Here is a 19,212-nt window from a genome sequence, read left to right as displayed (position 1 = left end):
GTCACTATGGGGTGGGGTGGGGAAGGAGAAGGGGCCCTTTGCTCCCAGATCTTGGAGAGGGAAAGTGAAAATGGCCACGCAGGAAGCTGGCCAGCTGTGAACTTGACCAGATGTCAGAAGTGAAACTGACCACAGGCGAGTCAGAGGCTTGCCAGGAGGGCCAGGTCACAACCCCACAGCTCCCAGCCACCCACATGGCCTGGGAGACACACACACACATACACACCACAGAGAGAGAGAGAGAATCTGGCTCCAGATGGCCTAGCAGGAGGCATTAGGCAGGCCTGGCCTGGAGTTAGGCAGGCAGGCCCCTCCCTTGTAGCTCTCGTGGGCAGGTCCTAACCCAGGCTCCTGACAGCCTGGCTTCGAGCCCCGCCTGGCCCAGGCCTGGGAGCTCCCAGGGCTGCAGGGCTCCCGGCCCCGGGCCTGTGCCTGTCTCTGAGGCTCAGCCTCAGCCCCTGCTGGTTGTTTGGCCAAGTCCTCCGGGGAGACTGGCTTGTGGTCACTGAGGAAGACAAAGGGAGGCTTGCTCTTCCAGTAAAAACAGCAAACAAGCCTGCCTGACCTCCAGATCCAGGGAGCACGGCCAGCCAGGCCCAGCCAGAGTCAGACAAGGGTGGAGGGAAGTTCTCTGTCTTCCATTCCCCTCCTACGCCCCAAGACTGTGAGGGGTATAAGGAAGATGGAAGATGTTGTGGGAGGGATTCAGAGTAGGTAAGAGAAATAATCCTGGTACTTGGAAAATCAGTGTGATGGGAAAGACAATCTCTGTCTTGAGCGAGGCTTCCATCTAATGAAGGAGACAGTCCCAGAATTGAGGATATTCTAACCTGATGAAGGAGGCACACCTCCTATCCTAAGGGTGTCCCCATGCTGATGGGGAAATATACTCTTGGACCTAAGAGTGACTCTCCACTCTGCCCAGTCTCTTGTCTGGTGGGGAAAACCAAATGCTGTCCTGTGAAATAAGGAGAACTCAAATCCCTGCCTTCACCAGCCTTACATTCTTGAGGGAGCTAGAGCAGACAGGCCCTATATGGTGTGTACTGCTATAATAGTGGGGGGATCCTAAGCAAGACCCACCCATACCAGGGGTCAGGGAAGGTTTGCCAGAGAAGGGATATGGAAGCTGAGTCTTTAAGGATGAGTGAAGTTAACTAGACAGGTCAGGAGGAGAGTGCTTCTGGCAGAAGAACCAGCTCAGCAAAGGCCCTGGAGGGCGCCAGCACAGAGCACATGGGGCCTGGGGAGGCTCCAGGGCCTGGAGCCCAGAGAGTGAGTAGGAAGGTGATCAGTGGGGCCCCATGGGGGAGGGCTTGTGAAGAGACACACTAGGGGGTCTGGACTACATTCTAGGAACACTGGGGAGCCACTGGGGTGCTGTAGACAGACTTGTACTCCTTTATTATTGATTATTTTTTATTTTTTAAAATTTGAGACAGATTCTGGCTCTGTCACCCAGGCTGGAGTGCAGCGGTGTAATCTCAGCTCACTGCAGCCTCAACTTCCCAGGCTCAAGTGATGCTCCCACCTCAGCCTCCAGAGTAGCTGGGACAACAGGCACACGCCACCACACCCGGCTAATTATTTTGTATTTTTTGTACAGACGGGGTTTGGCCATGTTGCCCCAGCTGCTTTTGAACTTCTCGGCTCAAGCCATCCTCCTGCATTGGCCTCCCAAAGTGTTGGGATTACAGGTGTGAGCCACCACACCCAGCCCAGACTTGTACTTTAGGAAGCACTAGCTCTGGCTGCAGAGTGGAGAGTGCTTGATGGAGCAGGGTGGGCTGAGAGGTGGGAGTCAGTGGTGGCCTGAAATCAAGGAGGAAGCATAGGGGTGGTGAGAAAAGGGGCTTTTAAAGAGCTCCTCAGAGCAAGGGGCATGCGGTGGTGGGTAGGGAAGTGACTGACACCGTCCAGGGGCTCATAGGAACAGGAGGGCTAAGAACCTTAAAGACGTTTGATGTGGTTTGGCTTTGTGTCCCCACCCAAATCTCATCTCAAATTGTAATCCCACGTGTTGAGGAAGGGACCTGGTAGGGAGTGATTGGCTCATGGGGGTGGTTTCCCCCAAGCTGTTCCTGTGATAGTGAGTGAGTTCTCACAAAACCTGATGGTTTAAAAGTGTGTGGGCCAGGCGTGTAATCCCAGCACTTTTGGAGGCCGAGGCAGGTGGATCACCTGAGGTCAGGAGTTTGAGACCAGCCTGGGCAACCTGGTGATACCCCGTCTCTACTATAATACAAAAATTAGCCAGGCCTGGTGGCGTGAGCCTGTAATCCTAGCTACTCTGGAGGCTGAGGTAGGAGAATTGCTTGAGCCTGGGAGGCGGAAGTTGCAGTGAGTTGAGAACGCGCCACTGCACTCCAGCCTGGGTGACAGAGCTAGACTCCGTCTCAAAAAAAAAAAAAAAAAAAAAAAGACTGTATGGCACTTTCCCCCACCGCCCTCGCTCTTCTGCTGCCATGTGAAGAAGGTGCCTACTTCCCCTTCGCCTTCCGCCATGACTGTAAATTTCCTGAGGTCTCCCAGCCATACGGAACTGTGAGTCAATTAAACCTGTTTCTTGGTTGGATGCGGTGGCTCACACCTGTAATCCCAGCACTTCGGGAGGCTGAGGCAGATGCATCATTTGAGGTCAGGAGTTTGAGACCAGCCTGGCTGACATCGTGAAACCCCATCTCTACTAAAAATACAAAAATTAGCTGGGCGTGGTGGCACATGCCTGTAATCCCAGCTACTCGAGAGGCTGAGGTGAGAGAATCACTTGAACCCGGGAGGCAGAGGTTGCAGTAAGCTGAGACTGCACCATTGCACTCCAGTCTGGGTGACAGAGCAAGACTCTGCCTCAAAATAAATAAATAAATAAACCTTTCTCTTTATAAATTACCCAGTGTCAGGTAGTTCTTTATAACAGTGTAAAAATGAACTAATACAACATGGTACCCAAGATTCCCTCTGCAGCACCCCCACCATCACATTGTATAGAAATCCTCTTTGCCTCCTTCCGTTTTTCCTTCTCTGATTCCCTCTCAACAGCTAAAATGCTTCACCAGCTTTCAGCTTACCAACGTTTTTTTTTTTTTTTTTTTTTTTAAAGAGATAGGGTCTCCCTATGTTGACCAGGCTGGTCTCAAACTCCTGGCCTCAAGCAATCCTCCCATCTTGGCCTCCCAAAATGCTGGGATTATAGGCATGAGCCACTGCACCCAGCCTGCTTACCAATCTTAGTGTGGCCTTGGCGGCTGTGTGGAAGCTAAGTGCTTAAGGACGAGTGAAGTTAACAAATGGGGGGAGGAGAGTGGTTCTGGCAGAGGACCCAGCTCAGCAAAGGCCCTGGAGGGCGGGAGCACAGAGCACAGGGGCTCTCCCAGACTCACTACCTTGTTGTAGCCATCCTCCTCCTCCTCTTCACCCCCAAGCCAGGCCTCTTATAATTCTTCAAGCGTTTCTGGCCCCTCAAGCCACAGGGCCTTTGCACACGCCATCCCTTCTGGCTGGAAGGACACTCTTTCAAACCCTTTTTCCCAAGTTTCCTCAGCCCAATACTTTCTTAGGGAAGCCCTCACTGAACTCTGGGCCGAAATCAGGTTTCAGAGCACACCATGTTCACTGCCTTTCTTTAGACCACTTCATCTCTCTTCATAATTAGGCACCCGTCTGAGTGATTATTTGATTACCGTAAACTCCAGAAAACCAGAGACAGGGTCTGGTTTTGCTCATCTTCTAATCCTTAGCACCTTGCCTGGCATATAGTTGGCACTCATAAAATTATGTTGAATAAATGAATGAGTGTGGTCTGAGGCAGCTCCATCCAATAAAAATATGATGCAAGTGACATATATGTAATTTAAAATTTTTAGTAGCCACATTACACAACTGAAAAGTAACAGGTGAACTTAATAATATATTTTATTTAGCACAATAAATCCAAAATGTTATTTCAACATAATTATATACATAAAATATTGAAATATTATATATAATATTTAAAATATTAAAATATATAAGATATATATATGATTTTTTTTAAAGTTGGGGTCTTGCTATGTTGTCTGGGCTGGTCTCGAACTCCTGGCCTCTAGGGATCTTCCTGCCTAGGCCTCCCACAGTGCTGGAATTATAGGCATGAGCCACCCATGCCTGGCTCAATATTTTTAAATTATTAATAAAAAATTTCACATTTTTGGTCCTACCAAGTTTTCAAAATCCAGTGTGTATTTTATTCTTATAGCACATCTCCATTTGGACTAGCCCCATTTCAAGGAACCATCCTTGGCAGCTCAGCTTGTGCCTCCCAGAGCAGGGACTCATGCTGAGCCCTCAGTGGGCTCCATGGCAGATGATGGATACTCCCTTGCTTCTTCCTGTGTCATCCATCTCCTTGGGCTTGAGGACTATAGTTCTCCCCTCCTCCTCTCCACTGCTACCCCAAAGCCTCTCCTCTGGTCCCAGGCCCGGAGGCTGTCTCTGTCTCTCTCACCCTCCAGGCTGGATGATCCATGAGCCTTCATCTCTGCTGGCCCATCAGGGTCCCATCTCTTTCACTAGTGCCTCCCTCTGCTCTTTCATCCAGGGCAATGAAGCGGCAATGAGACTTGGAACAATGTGAAATGCCTCTTCATCCAGTGGGGAGGGGCGTGGGGGTCCGCTGAGCCTGTAACCCTGTGCTCTAGGGGAAGAAGGGGCCGGGCCAGCTCTGGGGTCAAGAGAAGACACTTCCCATGATGCTTGGGCTGGGGGTCTGCTGACCATATGCCTGGGGGAGGCTGCTTCTCTGATAATGCAAAGCAGATTCCTCCCAGCTCTGTGGCAGCTGGTGGGCAGAAGGCCAGGGGACAAGGCTGGGCCCCCAGGCATCTGGATACAGAAGAGCTGAGGCAAGGAGGGCTCCTTCGTCAGCCTCCTGCCCCCCACCTTACACTCCTCCCAACACCCCTGCCCCCACACTGACCCTCCCCAGCTACATCAGGCTCCCCTCCACAGTCTTCCTGCCCTGGGCCATGCCCAGGCTCCAGATCTCTATCTAGCTCCATCGAAGTGGGGGGCGGACATTCTCAGCACACACCCTTAGGGTCTCCAGCACAACATCCCCATTCAGATCATGCCCACATGCAGGTGATCCCTCCCAGTCTCAACTGGAAGTCAGGATTTTCCACAATAATCCCCACTCCCCACTTCCCATGATACTCCAGCTGGGGCATCTACCTATTCCAGCCTTCCAACCATCCAGGGTTGAGTCCAAAAACATTTCCCAAAGGCTCCATCATGCAAGAACATTCAGGAACATTCCAGCTCTCACCTCCCATCCCTCATAGGGCACTCAGTCCTGCCCTCTTCCCACAGTATCCGGGAACTTCTCCATCCCTCTGCTCCCTTCCCGACAATCCCTGCTCCAGCCGTTTCCAGCAACATTCCCAAAGGGCTTCTGGGAGAGGTAGATTTGGGTCTCCTCCCTGGGCTGGGACTGCTCCCTTTGGAAAAGCTTGGGAATGTTCCCACCCCCCGCTCTTCGTATTCTAGAGACTCATAGAAATTGGGGGTCAGTCTGACTCACCCTGAGAAGCCCTTGGGGTCCACATTCTGAAGCCCCAGCTCCACCCCAGGGCCTAAGGCTTTCAAGTCCAGATGGTTCACCTTCTACCCTGCGGACCTTGGGATGCCCGCAGTCTGCACGGGATGTGCGGGCCAAGGGCACAGAACTGCCCGGCTTCCATTCATCAGTGTTAGAAGCCGCACCACCACCTCTGGGAAGATGAGGTTGAGGGCTCTGATGCGGCCACCTAGCAGCTCCTCTCTCCTCACCCTCTACACCAGTTAGGATTCTTTGTGTTGCAAGAGGGAGAAAATCCCACAGAGGGCGGTGAGAGGGAACTTACTGTCTGTCAGAAGTGAAAAGGGAGTAGGGCTGGCTCTAGGCACAGCTTGATTCAGAGGCTCAAACAACACCCCCAGAACCCGGTTGCTCTCTTTCCACTTCGTGCCTCTACTTCCTCAGATAGGCTCTCTCCTTGTGGGGACAAGAGGGCCGCAAAGCGTCAGGTTCAAGGCGGTGGGGAAGAGACCCCATCAGTCCTAATAATCCCAGCAAAGGTTTCCAGGTGCCCCTGGTTCTGACTGGCCCATCCCTGTGGCTTGGAAATGTGATCATCAGTTGGCTAAGGTGGAGGTCCCATGCTCTGTCCCTATGGCAAGGATATCGTCCTACCTGAAGCATGGGACTGAGAGTGGGGGAAATTGAGGTACCATCCCCAAAAGCAGACCCCTTAAAAACAGCAAATGTGGCCTCCAGTCTCGATTGACACTTGGGCGTCTTCAATAGGCAGCCTGAGCAAGCCTCCTCCCCCAGACCAAAGTACGAATTTCCACTAAGGATCACTAGGAAACAATAATATATTACGGTGCAAGAGTGTCCAGGATGCACTGGGGTTCCGAAGAGGGAGGAAGTTTTCTGGCTGCAGGGACCCAGGAAGAATTCTGCAGGGGAGCCGTTTGAATCCAGCCTGGAGGGATGGACAGGATATGGGTTGTGGGGATGGAAAGGAGCTGGGGAGGATATCTTAGGTGGAGGAAAAAGCTGGAGCAAGAGCACAAGAATGGGGGCGGGAAGTTAGTGCTTCATGTTCTGGGGTAACTAGCAGTGAGGAGGAAAACAGGGAAGCAATCCAGGGAATTGTAAGGAGAGAGAATGACTAGCCTTGGCACCAGATCAGATGGGAAGATAGTGAGGCAGAGAGGAGTCTAGATGACTCCCAGCCTTAAGCCTTGGCAATGGACATGATGGAGCTGTTCGTAGGTGCGGAGCTCAGGGGAGGAGGGTTTCCTGCAAGAGGAAGAATTCCATGTGGAGTTGGAGAAGCCTGTGGGACATCGGGGGGAAAGTCAGGAGACACTGGTTATACTCTAGTCCCCCTTATCCACTTCCCTTTCACTTTCCCCGGTTTCAGTGACCTGTGGTCAACCGCAGTCTCAAAATAGGAAATGGACAATTCCAGAAATAAACAGTTTGTACATTTTAAATTGCACCTCGTTCTGAGTATCGTGATGAAAATCTCACGCTACCTGGCTCCATTCCGCTCGGGACGTGAATCCTCCTCTAGTCCAGCATACCCATGCTGTGAACACTACCCACCCACTAGTCACTCCGTCTCAGTTATCAGATCGAAAAAGCATAGGATATATAGGATTCAGTGCTGTCCACGGGTTCAGGAATCCACTGGGGGTCTTGGATAAGACCATGGATAAGGGAGTGGGGACAGCTGTACTTGTCACAAGCTCAGGGAAATTTCAGGGTTACAGTGGAAGGTTTTTGAATCATCTGCAAGCCACTAAGTGAGGTTCCCATGGGCTAGGCCCTTGGACAGGCCTGCTAAGGTGACCAGAGGAGAGGAGGAGGCAGATAACTGAGAAGGGCTTGTCAGTGAGTTGGGAGGCCTGGATCTTACCGCATCAAGAAAGCCTAAGGTAGTAGCAAGCTTCCAGGAGGAGGCAGCGGGTGATCCCCAGTGAGGGACTGCAGGGAGGCCCAGGAGGCAGAGGGCTGGACAGGCCACTGGACTGGCCTGGGAGAAGGCTGCAGAGACAGAGGGCAGTGGCCAGAGGAGAGGGTGGCAGGTGAGACGGTGGAGATGACCCTGTATAACTCTCCTTCTAGGAGCTTTGCTGAGAAGGGAAGGAGAGAGGCTCTCCCTAGGATGAGGAGGAGCTTTGTTACAGGGATAGGGAGGGAGGATGTGATCTGTGGGATCAGGGAGCTTTCGATTTTAAAACTGGGCCTAGTTCAACCAGCCCAGCACCTCTGTGTGAAATTCCACAGCTAATACCCAGTGAGATGGCTCCTGCTTATGATCTTAGCATTTTGGGAGGCTGAGGCAGGCAGATCACTTGAGGCCAGGAGTTTGAGACCAGCCTGGCCAACACAGTGAAACTCCGTCTCTACTAAAAATACAAAAAATTAGCCAGGCGTGGTAGTGCATGCCTGTAATCCCAGCTACTCGGGAGGCTGAGGCACAAGAATCGCTTGAACCCACGAGGCGGAGGTTGCAGTGAGCTGAGATCACGCCACTGTACTCCAGCCTGGCTGACAGAGTGAGACTCTGTCTCAAAAAAAAAAAAAAGGAAGAAATTGCACAGATTTGGTCCTCAGTTCCTGGCCCTCTTGTTGCCGCACCCCCCTCCCCACCTGCCCCCGGACTGCTTCAGTCCCCTCTCAACCATCACACACCACTGGTGCAGGAGGCTAATTATCAGGGACTCAGATGGCAGACAGGAACCTGTGCCTTGTCTCAAGGAGCTCAAAGTTCAGGTAAAACAAAGAAAGAAATTGTCTAAAAATCAAAATGGGATTGGGCTCTGCCAGGGAACCACAACCTATATCTCCGGTCCAAATGTTACCTCTTTGATACCTTAATGAGCAGCCATTAGGCCCTCTGAGTGAGACCCTCCATGCCATCTCTTCCAGGGTGATGATTGGCTGAAAGCCAGGGCAGGACAGAAGAAGCTGCCAGAATCACATCACATTAGGTTCATGCAAAAGCCACCTCAGCAGCTCTGGGCACCCAGCCCCCACTTCCTGGGGTAACACATGGGCTGGGCACGTGCCCAGAGACTGCCACATGCCTATCAGGCTGGGGCCTGCCTCACGCCTCTCCAGGGAGGCTGCCAGAAGCCCTGGAGCTGGGTAAACCCCAACAGTGACTCAGGTGAGGGGTGGTGGCTGGGGCAAGAAGGCTGCAGCCCAGGCCAGATTGTGGTCCCCCCTCCCCCCCACCTGGTGCCTGGTGAGCCGAGGGACAGGGCCGAGCATGGCAGGCTGGCAGCACCAGAAACAAGCTGGGCACCCTGTCTGGGAGCAAGGCAATGTCCCCCTTCACAGGAGGAGATTCTGCTTGGCAGACTGGCATAGACACTGCCTTAGGCAGATGCAAAGTCAGAGAGGATGCCTGATGCCAGCCAGGTAGCCCTCCATCAGCAAAGACCCTGCATCCAGGGCAAAGACATAGCCACTGTCCAGCCCAGGAGGCGGGATCTGCCCTCTCAGCTTGCAGCAAGGAGCAGGTAGAGGGATTCATAGCCTGATTCCCTGGACTTTGGGTGCAGAGTCTGGGAGAAGAGGCCCTGGACACCCTAGGGAATGTGAGAGGGCTGGGAGATAACCACAGTCACCAAGCAGCTGAACCAAGCAACATAGCTGCATGTTCCCTGGGGCCTCCTGAGACGGCAGATGACATTTGCCCAGCATTTGAAAGTTTACAAAGCACTTTCACAGCCATAATTCCATGTGATCGTTTCATTAGTTCTGCCAGAGAGGCATTATAGGACCCACTTTATGGATGAGACAACTGAAACCCAGAGGTTTGCCCAAGGCCACCTGAGTAAGGGGCTGGGCCAACCTGGGAGCCACATCTGCCGTCCTAGCACCCTGGTCTTGTTTCCCCCATGCCAGGCTGACTGCCGCCAACATGGGGGTGGAGGTAGAGGTGGTTGCACTGGGGATGGGGTGGAGATGAAGGATGGGGGCAAGGGTGGGCATCTGGAGAGGTGGGGAGCCTGGAATGGGACCGGAATTCAATTGAGAGAGGAGGATGCAGGGTGAAGATAAACAGACCCCAATTTCAACGTTGCCAAAGTCTCATTCCCCTCCCAACATCGCCTGCCCACTCCCACAAAGAGTGACAGGAACAGCTGGAGCCCACAAGGGAGAGAAGAAAGGGGATCCCAGTTCAGAGCCTGGCGTCTTAACCTTAATGCTGCCCCCGGCACCCCCTCCCCTCCACTCCCAGCCCCTCACCCCAGGCTGCAGGAGGCTGGTGCCGCCAGGAGCCTGGCACAGGGCCACATACGCTAGGCCTGGCGGAGAGGGGCAGAACAGCATGGGCATGCTGCAGACTGATTCCTACCCTGGGGCCCCTGCCTGGACCCCTCAGCCCATCCCCAGGTGCCCACCACTCTGCCCATCCGTGGAGGTTCCCCAGAGCCTGGGACCTCAGTTTGAGATTCGGAAGAGTCTGGCTTTTCAAGACACCCCAGCCCTTCCAACTTTGGGCTCTGATGGATCCCACTGGTTAGTCCCTCAGGTTCCCTCCCTGGGTCCCCGAAATTGTGTCTTCCAGGCCCACCTTCTAGAACACTCTTCCCACCTTTGCTGCTGGTTATTTTGGCTTCATACCCCAAGGGATATGAGTGGAAAGAATGTGGCCTTGGCCGGGTGCAGTGGCTCACACCTGTAATCCCAGTACTTTGGGAGGCTGAGGCAGGCGAATCACTTGAGCCCAGGAGATCGAGACTAGCCTGGCCAACATGGAAAAACCTGGTCTCTACTAAAAATACAAAAAAATTAGCCTGGTGTGATGGCACATGCCTGTGGTCCCAGCTATTCAGGAGGCTGAGGTGAGAAGACTGCTTGAGCCTGGGAGGCAGAGGTTGCAATGAGCTGAGATCTAGACACTACATTCTAGTTTGGGCAACAAAGTGAGACCCTATCTCAAAAAAAAAAAAAAAAAAAAAAAAAAAAGGAATGTGGTTTTTAGAGTCACACAGTCCTGGGCTCAAACCCAGGCTCTGCCACTTACTAGCTCTGGGATCTTGGGCAAGGCAGTCACATATCCTCTCAGAGCCTTTGTTTCCTCAGCTGTAAAATGGGGATCAATAGCAGCCCTTCGGGAATGTGCTGCAAAACTGAAAACTAGTATGTGTGAGGTTAGATCTAACACAACCCTGGGTCACAGTGAATACCTGAGTCATCATCATCTCCACCCTGGTGTCAGAGGCCCTCATAGGAACCCCAGCCTGCCAGTCCAGCCTGTCTCCCTCCCTGCAGCCAGTGTGGGCAACTCATGTTCCCTGAGGTCGGCCTACACTTTCCCATTTGGAGCCTTTGCTGCAGAGCCTGTTGCCTGTGGGGCCCTCTCCACAGACCTATCTGTAGCCACATCCCTTTGCCACCTCTTCCTGGAAGCCTTTCCAGATTTCTCTCCACACTGCCTCCAGGACTTCCTTAGCACTTTGCATAGCAAGGGCTCTGCTCCACTTTAGGTCTTTACTTTACATCTTGTATTAAACTATAAGCGGATTCATCTCTGCAGCCTCCCGTCCCCCCGCCCGCCCCCACCTCCGTGCTCTGACTGTCCTCCTCTTCCACGACAGTGAGGTCAGTCCACCTCCCTCTGCCCACTCAGATCCACTTCCACACGGAGGCTTCGGACCATGCGGGCTGCGTCAGCAAGTGAGGACAGAGCACGGCCATCCCAGAGAACCCAAAACCCAACTGTGCGCAGATAGACAGATGAAGAACACGGGAGAGCGGAGAGAGGCAAATGAACCGGGCCAGCCCTGTGACTTAATCCAGCCTGACATAGTTTGGCAAAAGCCACTCACGGTTGTCTCTGAGGCTCCAGCCAGGCCAGCAGCTTGCGCCTTCCCCCATTCTTGGCTCATAGTGATGTGGAGAAGTAGAAGCCACCCACAGGCACCAATTTGTGAGAAAGACGCAGCCTGGGCCTCTAGGCAGGAGTTAGAGGAAGGCCGTGGGGTGCGGGGAACGATGGCTGAGCTTGGTTGCGGCTGACACAGGGCTGGAGACTAATGCATCACAAGCCTGTCTGCCCTCTGGCCTGCTCTCCTGTACACTCCCTGCCCCAGCTCTGCTTAGATTTTTAGTAAAGTCCCTTCTTCATTTCCCCTGAACTGCAACCTCCTTGAGAACGAGGGTCTGGCTCTTATTCATTAATTCTCCCTCCCCAGTGCCGTCCCCAATGGACAGTTGCTAGTACAATCACCCCACTGTACAGATAAGGAAATCGAGGCTCAGAGAGGCACAGTGACTCTCCCAAGGTCACACCATGAATGCACAGCAGAGACAGAGACCCATCTGAGACCTGGACTTTTCTCACAACTCCCATAGGAAAGGTTTCACAAGCAAGATACCCTCTGCAAACTCCCAAACCTCTGCTGTTTGTGGAGGAATTGGGAGCAGAAAGCAAGCTCTTTCCTTCCCACTGTGGACCCCCCAGGCTCCCAAAGTGACCTCCTTAGCTTAGAAGGCCCTGAGCAAGGCCATTCAGCTACTGACCAGGCAGTTTTACTGCAAACCCCTGCCTCTCCCACCTTTCTTTTGCTGCCCTGGTCCTACAGAGGGGGAAGCGAGGCCCTGGAGGTGTAGTGAGTCAGCCAGCGATGCCGCCCTGAAGGTAGCTCAGGGCTCTGGCTCCAGGTTCCAGTCTGTCCTGCGCTCTGAGCCATCTTTGTAAAAAATAACAAAGCTCGGCCGGGCACAGTGGCTCACGCCTGTAATCCCAGCACTTTGGGAGGCCAAGGTGGGTGGATCACCTGAGGTCAGGAGTTCGAGACCAGCCTGACCAAGATGGTGAAACCCCGTCTCTACTAAAAATAAAAAATTAGCCAGGCGTGGTGGCACATAATCCCGGCTACTTGGGAGGCTGAGACAGGAGAATAACCCGGGAGGCAGAGGTTGCAGTGAGCTGAGATCACGCCATTATATTCCAGCCTGGGCAACAAGAGTGAAACTCTGTCTCAAAAATAAATAAATAAATAACAAAGCTCTACCCTCTCCCTTCCTCCTGCCTTAGGTTTAACCTCAGTGCCTTCTGCTATTTATAGCAGATAAGAGTTGCTTGGTGCAACCTTTAAGAAGCCTCCCAGACTGATGGGAAAGATGCGTTTTTGGTTTCTGGCCACTTCCTAGTCTGATGGTAGAAACAGGTCACACATGGAGAATTGGAGAGAGACAAAGAGCAGTGGGCACTGGTGCAGGCAGGGGGCTGGGGGCAGAGGAGAGGTGACATGAATGGGCAGGGTGGATGGGGGAAGAGTTTTTGGCCCAGTGAGAGGCCGGGGGAGAAGAGGAGGCTTGTGTGGGTGAGGGATGGAGGTTGCCTGCCAGGACTAGCCCAGGGAGTCCAGGGGGCTTGAAGGGGGGCGTGGGTTGGGGCAAGACCCTGGTGCTAGAGGCCCCAGACCCTGGACCCAGCTCCAGTGGAGAAACCTTAGCCTGTGGGTCCTCCCCCTTCTCAATCCCCCGGTGCTAAAAAGCCCACGACATTTACGACTTCAGGAGGGTAAAGAGCCTGAGAAAAGAATTGCAGACCATATGGATTTGTTTCCTGGGTTTAGAAAAAAATCCCTCTAATTAGGCCGGGAAAAGCCATTGGCCTCTGCCTGTCTTGAGGCCCCTGGATTCAATTACTGCCCAGCCTCCCCACTTGCGGCCTGGTCCTCCCAGCCCCCTCCACGCACAGGGGGTCAAGGGTGGGTCCCTGATAAGTGGTGGCCTGAGGGAAGAGAGGAGGGGGGACCAGGAGGTGGGAAGGACCTGGGGGGATAATCTTTTTATTTATTTCTGACAGATTCCTTATGAGATCCCCTTGTGGCAAGTCCTCAGCGCCCAGCCCCACAGCCCGCCCGCCCCGTCTACTCTTCCCAGGGCAGACCAAGGTCTTGGGACGAGACTGCCTTGGATTCCCTTCCTCTCCCTGCCAGGAACAGTTTTTGACATCAGAAGAAAACGGAACCCTTGAGCAGATTGAGAGATGAAATTATAGATGTTTTCCATTTATTTCTTTCTTTGTTAGGAGTTAATGTCATACTTTTCCTATAATAAATCGAAGCAACCCATGAAAAAGTCTCTCATTCCTTCCACTTGTGCTCAGTGCTCTGGGCTCTCTCTGAAGACTCTGTCCCCTCGGTCTATAAACACTCTCCCACCTTCTTCATCCTATAAACACCTTCCCTGAGCCCTGCCACCCTCTCATACTTCTCCTGCCTTCCCTGCAGAACTCCAGATTGTGGGGAAAAAGATTCACCCCTCATCCCTCCCACTGGCAACCAACAGCGTCGCACTCCCCTCCAATTCCTTACCCTCCTCCCACTGCAAGCTGGTCTCCCTCCTTGTGGGACCCAAGCCTCACCTTCCCAGCCTCCCTGCAGCCTGGGCCCTGGGGCCGCACCTTCCTTGAGCCGCTGGACACAGAATTACCTCTCCATCCAATCCTCTGCCCACTGCCTGAAGGCCAGAGCTTCTGGATCCCCTTCTTGGCCTTTTACTCTCCTTTTTTTTTGGTTGAGATAGAGTCTTGCTCTCTGTCACTCAGGCTAGAGTTCAGTGGTGCCATCTTGGCTCACTGCAACCTGCACCTCCCAGGTTCAAGCAATTCTCCTGCCTTCACCTCCCAAGTAGCTGGGATTACAGGCATGTGCCACCATGCCCGGCTAATTTTTATATTTTTAATAGAGACAAGGTTTTGCCATGTTGGCCAGGCTGGCCTCGAACTTCTGACGTCAGGTAATCCATCCACGTCGGCCTCCCAAAGTGCTGGGATTACAAGCGTGAGCCACCGCACCTGGCCAACCTTTTACTCTCTCTAGGCTGTATCGCCTTCCTGCATAAGATAGCTCACTGCCGTGGTGGCTGCCGCCCCACTCTAAATGCCTCCCAAATCTGTTATCTGGGTACCGCCTCTCTCCTAGACCTGGTTTTCTGGTTGCCTGTTAGTTACTGCCTTTTGTATGTTCTACCAATACCCCAAACCCAACATGCTCAAAATGCAATGAGAATTCATTCTCTATCTGCATCACTCCTCCAAAAACAAAGCAATAACCAATATTCCTTCCTCCGTGCTCTGCTGTTGCTGTTGTTTTTTAATAAACTTTAATTTTTTTTTTTTAGAGACAGGGTCTTTTTCTGTCACCCAGGCTGGAGTGCAGTAGCACAACCATAGCTCATTGCAGCCTTGAATTCCTGGGCTCAAGCAATCCTCCTGCCTCAGCCTCCCAGGTAGTTGGGAGGCCTGGCTAATTTTTTTTTTTTTTTTCTTAGCAGAGATGAGGTCTCATCTGTTGCCCAGACTGATCTCAAACTCCTGGCCTTAAGCAATCCTCCTGCCTCTGTCTCTCAGAGTGTTGGGATTACAGGTGTGAGCCACTGAGATCAGCCCTAAACTATATTTTTTTAGAGCAGTTTTAGGTTAATAGTAAAATTGAGCAGAAAGTACAGAGCTCCCATACACTGCCTCTGTGCACCCCTCCATGCACACACACAGCCTTCCCCACTGTTGACATTTGTTGCAATCAATGAACCTCCATTGACACATCATTATCCTCTAAAGTGCAGAGTTTACATTAGGGTTCACTCTAAGTATTGTACATTCTATGGATTTCGACAAATGTATAATGAGTTGTATATCCCATTGCATTATCATACAGAACAATTTCACTGCCCTAAAAATCCTCTGTGTTCTACCTCTTCATCCTCCCCTTCACCAACCCCCTGGCAATCACTGATCCTTTTATTGTCTCCATAGTTTGCCTTTTCTACAGTGTCATATAGTTGCAATATATAGTATGTAGCTTCTTCAGATTGGCTTTTTTCACTTTAGTAATATACATTTAGGTTTCCTCCATGTTTTTTCATGGCTTGATAGTTAATTTCATTTTAGCAATGAATAATGCTCCATTGTCTGGATGTACCATAGTTTATTTATTATCTGTTCACCTCCTGAAAATATCTTGGTTACTTCCACATTTTGGCAATTATGAAAAAAAAAGGCTGCTCTAAATATCCATGTGCAGGTTTGTGGACATGACTTTTCCATTCATTTGGAAAATGAAGTAGTACAGCTGCTGGATAGTATGGTAAGAGTATGTTTGGTTTTGTAAAAAACTGCCAAACTGTCTTCCAAGGTGGCTGTATCATTTTGCATTCCCACCAGCAGTGAATGAGAGTTCCTGCTGTTCCACATCTTCATCAGTGTTTGGCGTTGTCAGTGTTTTGGATTTTGGCCATTCTAATAGGTATGTAGTGGCATGTCATTGTCATATTAATTTGCAATTCCCTAATGACATATGATGTTAAATATCTTTTCATATGCTTACTTGACATTTGTATACCTTCTTCGGTGAGGTGTCTATTCAGGTCTATTCAGGTCTTTCTTTTTTCTTTCTTTTTTTCTTTCTTTTTTCTTTTTTTTAATTTGAGATGGAGTCTCACTCTGTCACCCATGCTGGAGTGCAACGGTGTGGTCTTGGCTCACTGCAACCTCCGCCTCAGCCTCCCAAGTAGCTGGGATTACAGGCACGTGCCACCACACCTGGCTAATCTTCTTTTGTATTTTTAGTAGAAACGGGGTTTCACTATGTTGGACAGGCTGGTCTCGAACTCCTGACCTCATGATCCGCCTGCCTCAGCCTCCCAAAGTGCTGGGATTACAAGCGTGAGACACTGCGCCCAGCCTCATTTATTTTTAATTAGGTTATTCATTTTCTTGTTGCGTTGTAAGAGTTCTTCAGATATTTTGGATAACAGTCCTTTATCAGGTGTGTCTTTTGCAAATATTTTCTCCCAGTTTGTGGCTTGTGTTCTCATTCTCTTGACATTGTCTTTTGCAGAGCAGAAGTTTTTCATTTTAATGAAGTCCAGCTTATCAATTATTTCATTCATTGATCATGGCTTCTGTGTTATATCTAAAAAGTCTTTGCCATATCCAAGTGCCATATCCAAGGTCAATTTGGTTTTCTCCTATATTATCATCTAAAAGTTTTATAATTTTGTGTTTTACATTTAAGTTTATGGTTTTTGTTTTGTTTTTGACAGAGTCTCACTCTGTCACCCAGGCTGGAGTGCAGTAGCGTGATCTTGGCTCACTGAAACCTCCACCTCCCGGATTCAAGCAATTCTCCTGCCTGAGCCTCTCAAGTAGCTGGGATTACAGGCAGGCACCACCATGCCCAGCTAATTGTTTTTGTATTTTTAACAGAGACGGGGTTTCACCATGTTGGCCAGGCTGGTCTGAAACTCCTAACCTCAAGTAATCCACCTGCTTTGGCCTCCCAAAGTGCTGGGATTACAGGCGCGAGCCTAAGTTTATGGTCTATTTTGAGTTAATTTTGTGAAGGATGTAAGGTCTGTGTCCAGATTCATTTTTCACATTTGGATGTCCAGTTGCTCTAGCGCTAGTTGTTGAAAAGACTAATTTGCTGTACTGTATTCCCTTGTTCCTTTGTTGAAGTGTTTATGTGGGTCTTTTTCTAGGCTCTGTATTCTGTTCCATTGATCTATTTGTCTACTCTTTTGCCACTACCATACTGTCTTGATTACTGTAGCTTTTTTTTGTTTTGTTTTCAGGGTGGAATCTCATTTTGTCGCCCAGGTTGGAGTGCAGTGGTGTGATCTCTGCCTGCCTGGTTCAAGCAATTCCCCTGCCTCAGCCTCCCGAGTAGCTGGGACTACAGGTGTGTGCCACCACACCTGGCTAATTTCTGTATTTTTACAGAAATACAGAAATTCTGTATTTTTACTCATAGAATGAGTAAATAATTTCTGTATTTTTATAGAAATACAAAAATTCTGTATTTTTACTCATAGAATGAGTAGAGACGGGGTTTCACCATGTTGGCCAGGCTCTTCTTGAACTCCTGACCTTTTGATCCACTCACCTCAGCCTCCCAAAGTGCTGGGATTACAGGCGTGAGAGACTGCACCTGGCCGAGACTTTTTATCATTATCATGAATAGGTGTTGGATTTTGTCAAATGCTTTTTTGGCATTTATTTATATAATACTGTGTTTTTTTTTCTTAGCCTGCTAATGTGATGGATTACATTAACTGATTTTCAAAAGTTGAACCAGCCTTGCATCTCTGGGATAAATCCCACTTGGTTGTGGTGTATAACTACTTTTATGCATCGTTGGCTTCGATTTGCTAGTATATTGCTGAGGACTTTTGCATTTATGTTCATGAGAGATATCGGTCTGTAGTTTTATTTTCTTGTAATGTGTTTGTCCAGTTTTGGCATTAGGGTAATGCTGGCCTCATAGAATGAGTGAGAAATCATTCCCTCTGCTTTTAACTTCTGAAAGACACTGTAGATAACTGGCATAATTTCTTCCTTGAATGTTTGGTAAAATTCACCAGCGAACCCATCTGGGGCTGGTGCCTTCTGTTTGGGAAGATATTGGTTATTGATTCAATTTCTTTAGTAGATACAGGTCTATTTAGATTGCCTATTAGTGTTCTTTTTTTTGTTTGTTTTTGTTTTTGTTTTTGCTTTTTGTTTTGGTTTTTGGGGGTTTTTTTGAGACGGAGTTTTGCATTGTCACCCAGGCTGGAGTGCACTGGTGCAATCTCAGCTCACTGCAACCTCTGCCTCCTGGGTTCAAGCAATTATCATACCTCAGCCTCGCAAGTAGCTGGGACTACAGGCGTGTGCCACCGAGCCAAGCTAATGTTTGCATTTTTTATTAGTAGAGGCAGGGTTTCACCAGGTTGACTAGGCTGGTCTTGAACTCCTGACCTCTAGTGATCTGCCCGCCTCGGCCTCCCAAAGTCCTGGGATTATAGGCGTGAGCCATCGTGCCCAGCCTGTTTCATTTTTTGATACAAGGTCTCCTTCTATCACCCAGGCTGGAGTGCAGTGGCACAATCTCAGCTCACTGCAACCTCTGTCTCCTGGGCTTAAGTGGTCCTCCCACCTCAGCCTCCTGAGTAGCTGGCATTACAGGTGTGCACCACAGTGCCCAGCTGATTTTTGTATTCTTTGTGAAGACAGAGTTTTTCCACGTTGCCCAGGCTGGTCAGGTTCTCTGTTCTTAATTGCTGACACTTGTACCCACACAGGCTTAAAATCTTGGTTATCAGTGACTCCATTTCTACCCTACGCATAGTTGCAAACCAAATGGCAACTGCCTTGGTTCAGGTCTCCCCCGCCACAGGGTGACTAAGAATCTGGAAGCTTGGTTCTAGGAGAGTAAAAGCTTGTTGCATCCCTACCGCTCACCATCTATGTGACCTTTACCAAGACATTGAACCTCTGATCTCAGTTTCCCCATCTGTAAAATGGTGACGATTGGTTGCGACAGCCATGTTGTACACCACTTGGCTTCACAGTGAACAATATTTACATGGTCAAACGCTGTTATGTTTTATTTTAACAAGGATCAACTTTTAGACAAATCATAGAAGACTTGTCTATGGTTACATCCTAGAAGAAAGGGGATGGGGACCAATGTCTTCACCTCCAAAGTGGAGAATCGGAGCTCATCTATGGTGGGCTGAACAAGAAATAGAAGTTCTGGCCAGGCACGGTGGTTCACACCTGTAATCCTAGCACTTTGGGAGGCCGAGAAATGTGGATCACCTGAGGTCAGGAGTTCAAGACCAGCCTGGCCAACATGGCAAAACCCCGTCTCTACTAAAAATAC

This window comes from Pongo pygmaeus, chromosome 19 (assembly GCF_028885625.2).
Source record: "Pongo pygmaeus isolate AG05252 chromosome 19, NHGRI_mPonPyg2-v2.0_pri, whole genome shotgun sequence".
Lineage (NCBI taxonomy): Eukaryota > Metazoa > Chordata > Mammalia > Primates > Hominidae > Pongo > Pongo pygmaeus.
Note: the sequence above shows the minus strand (reverse complement) of the source record.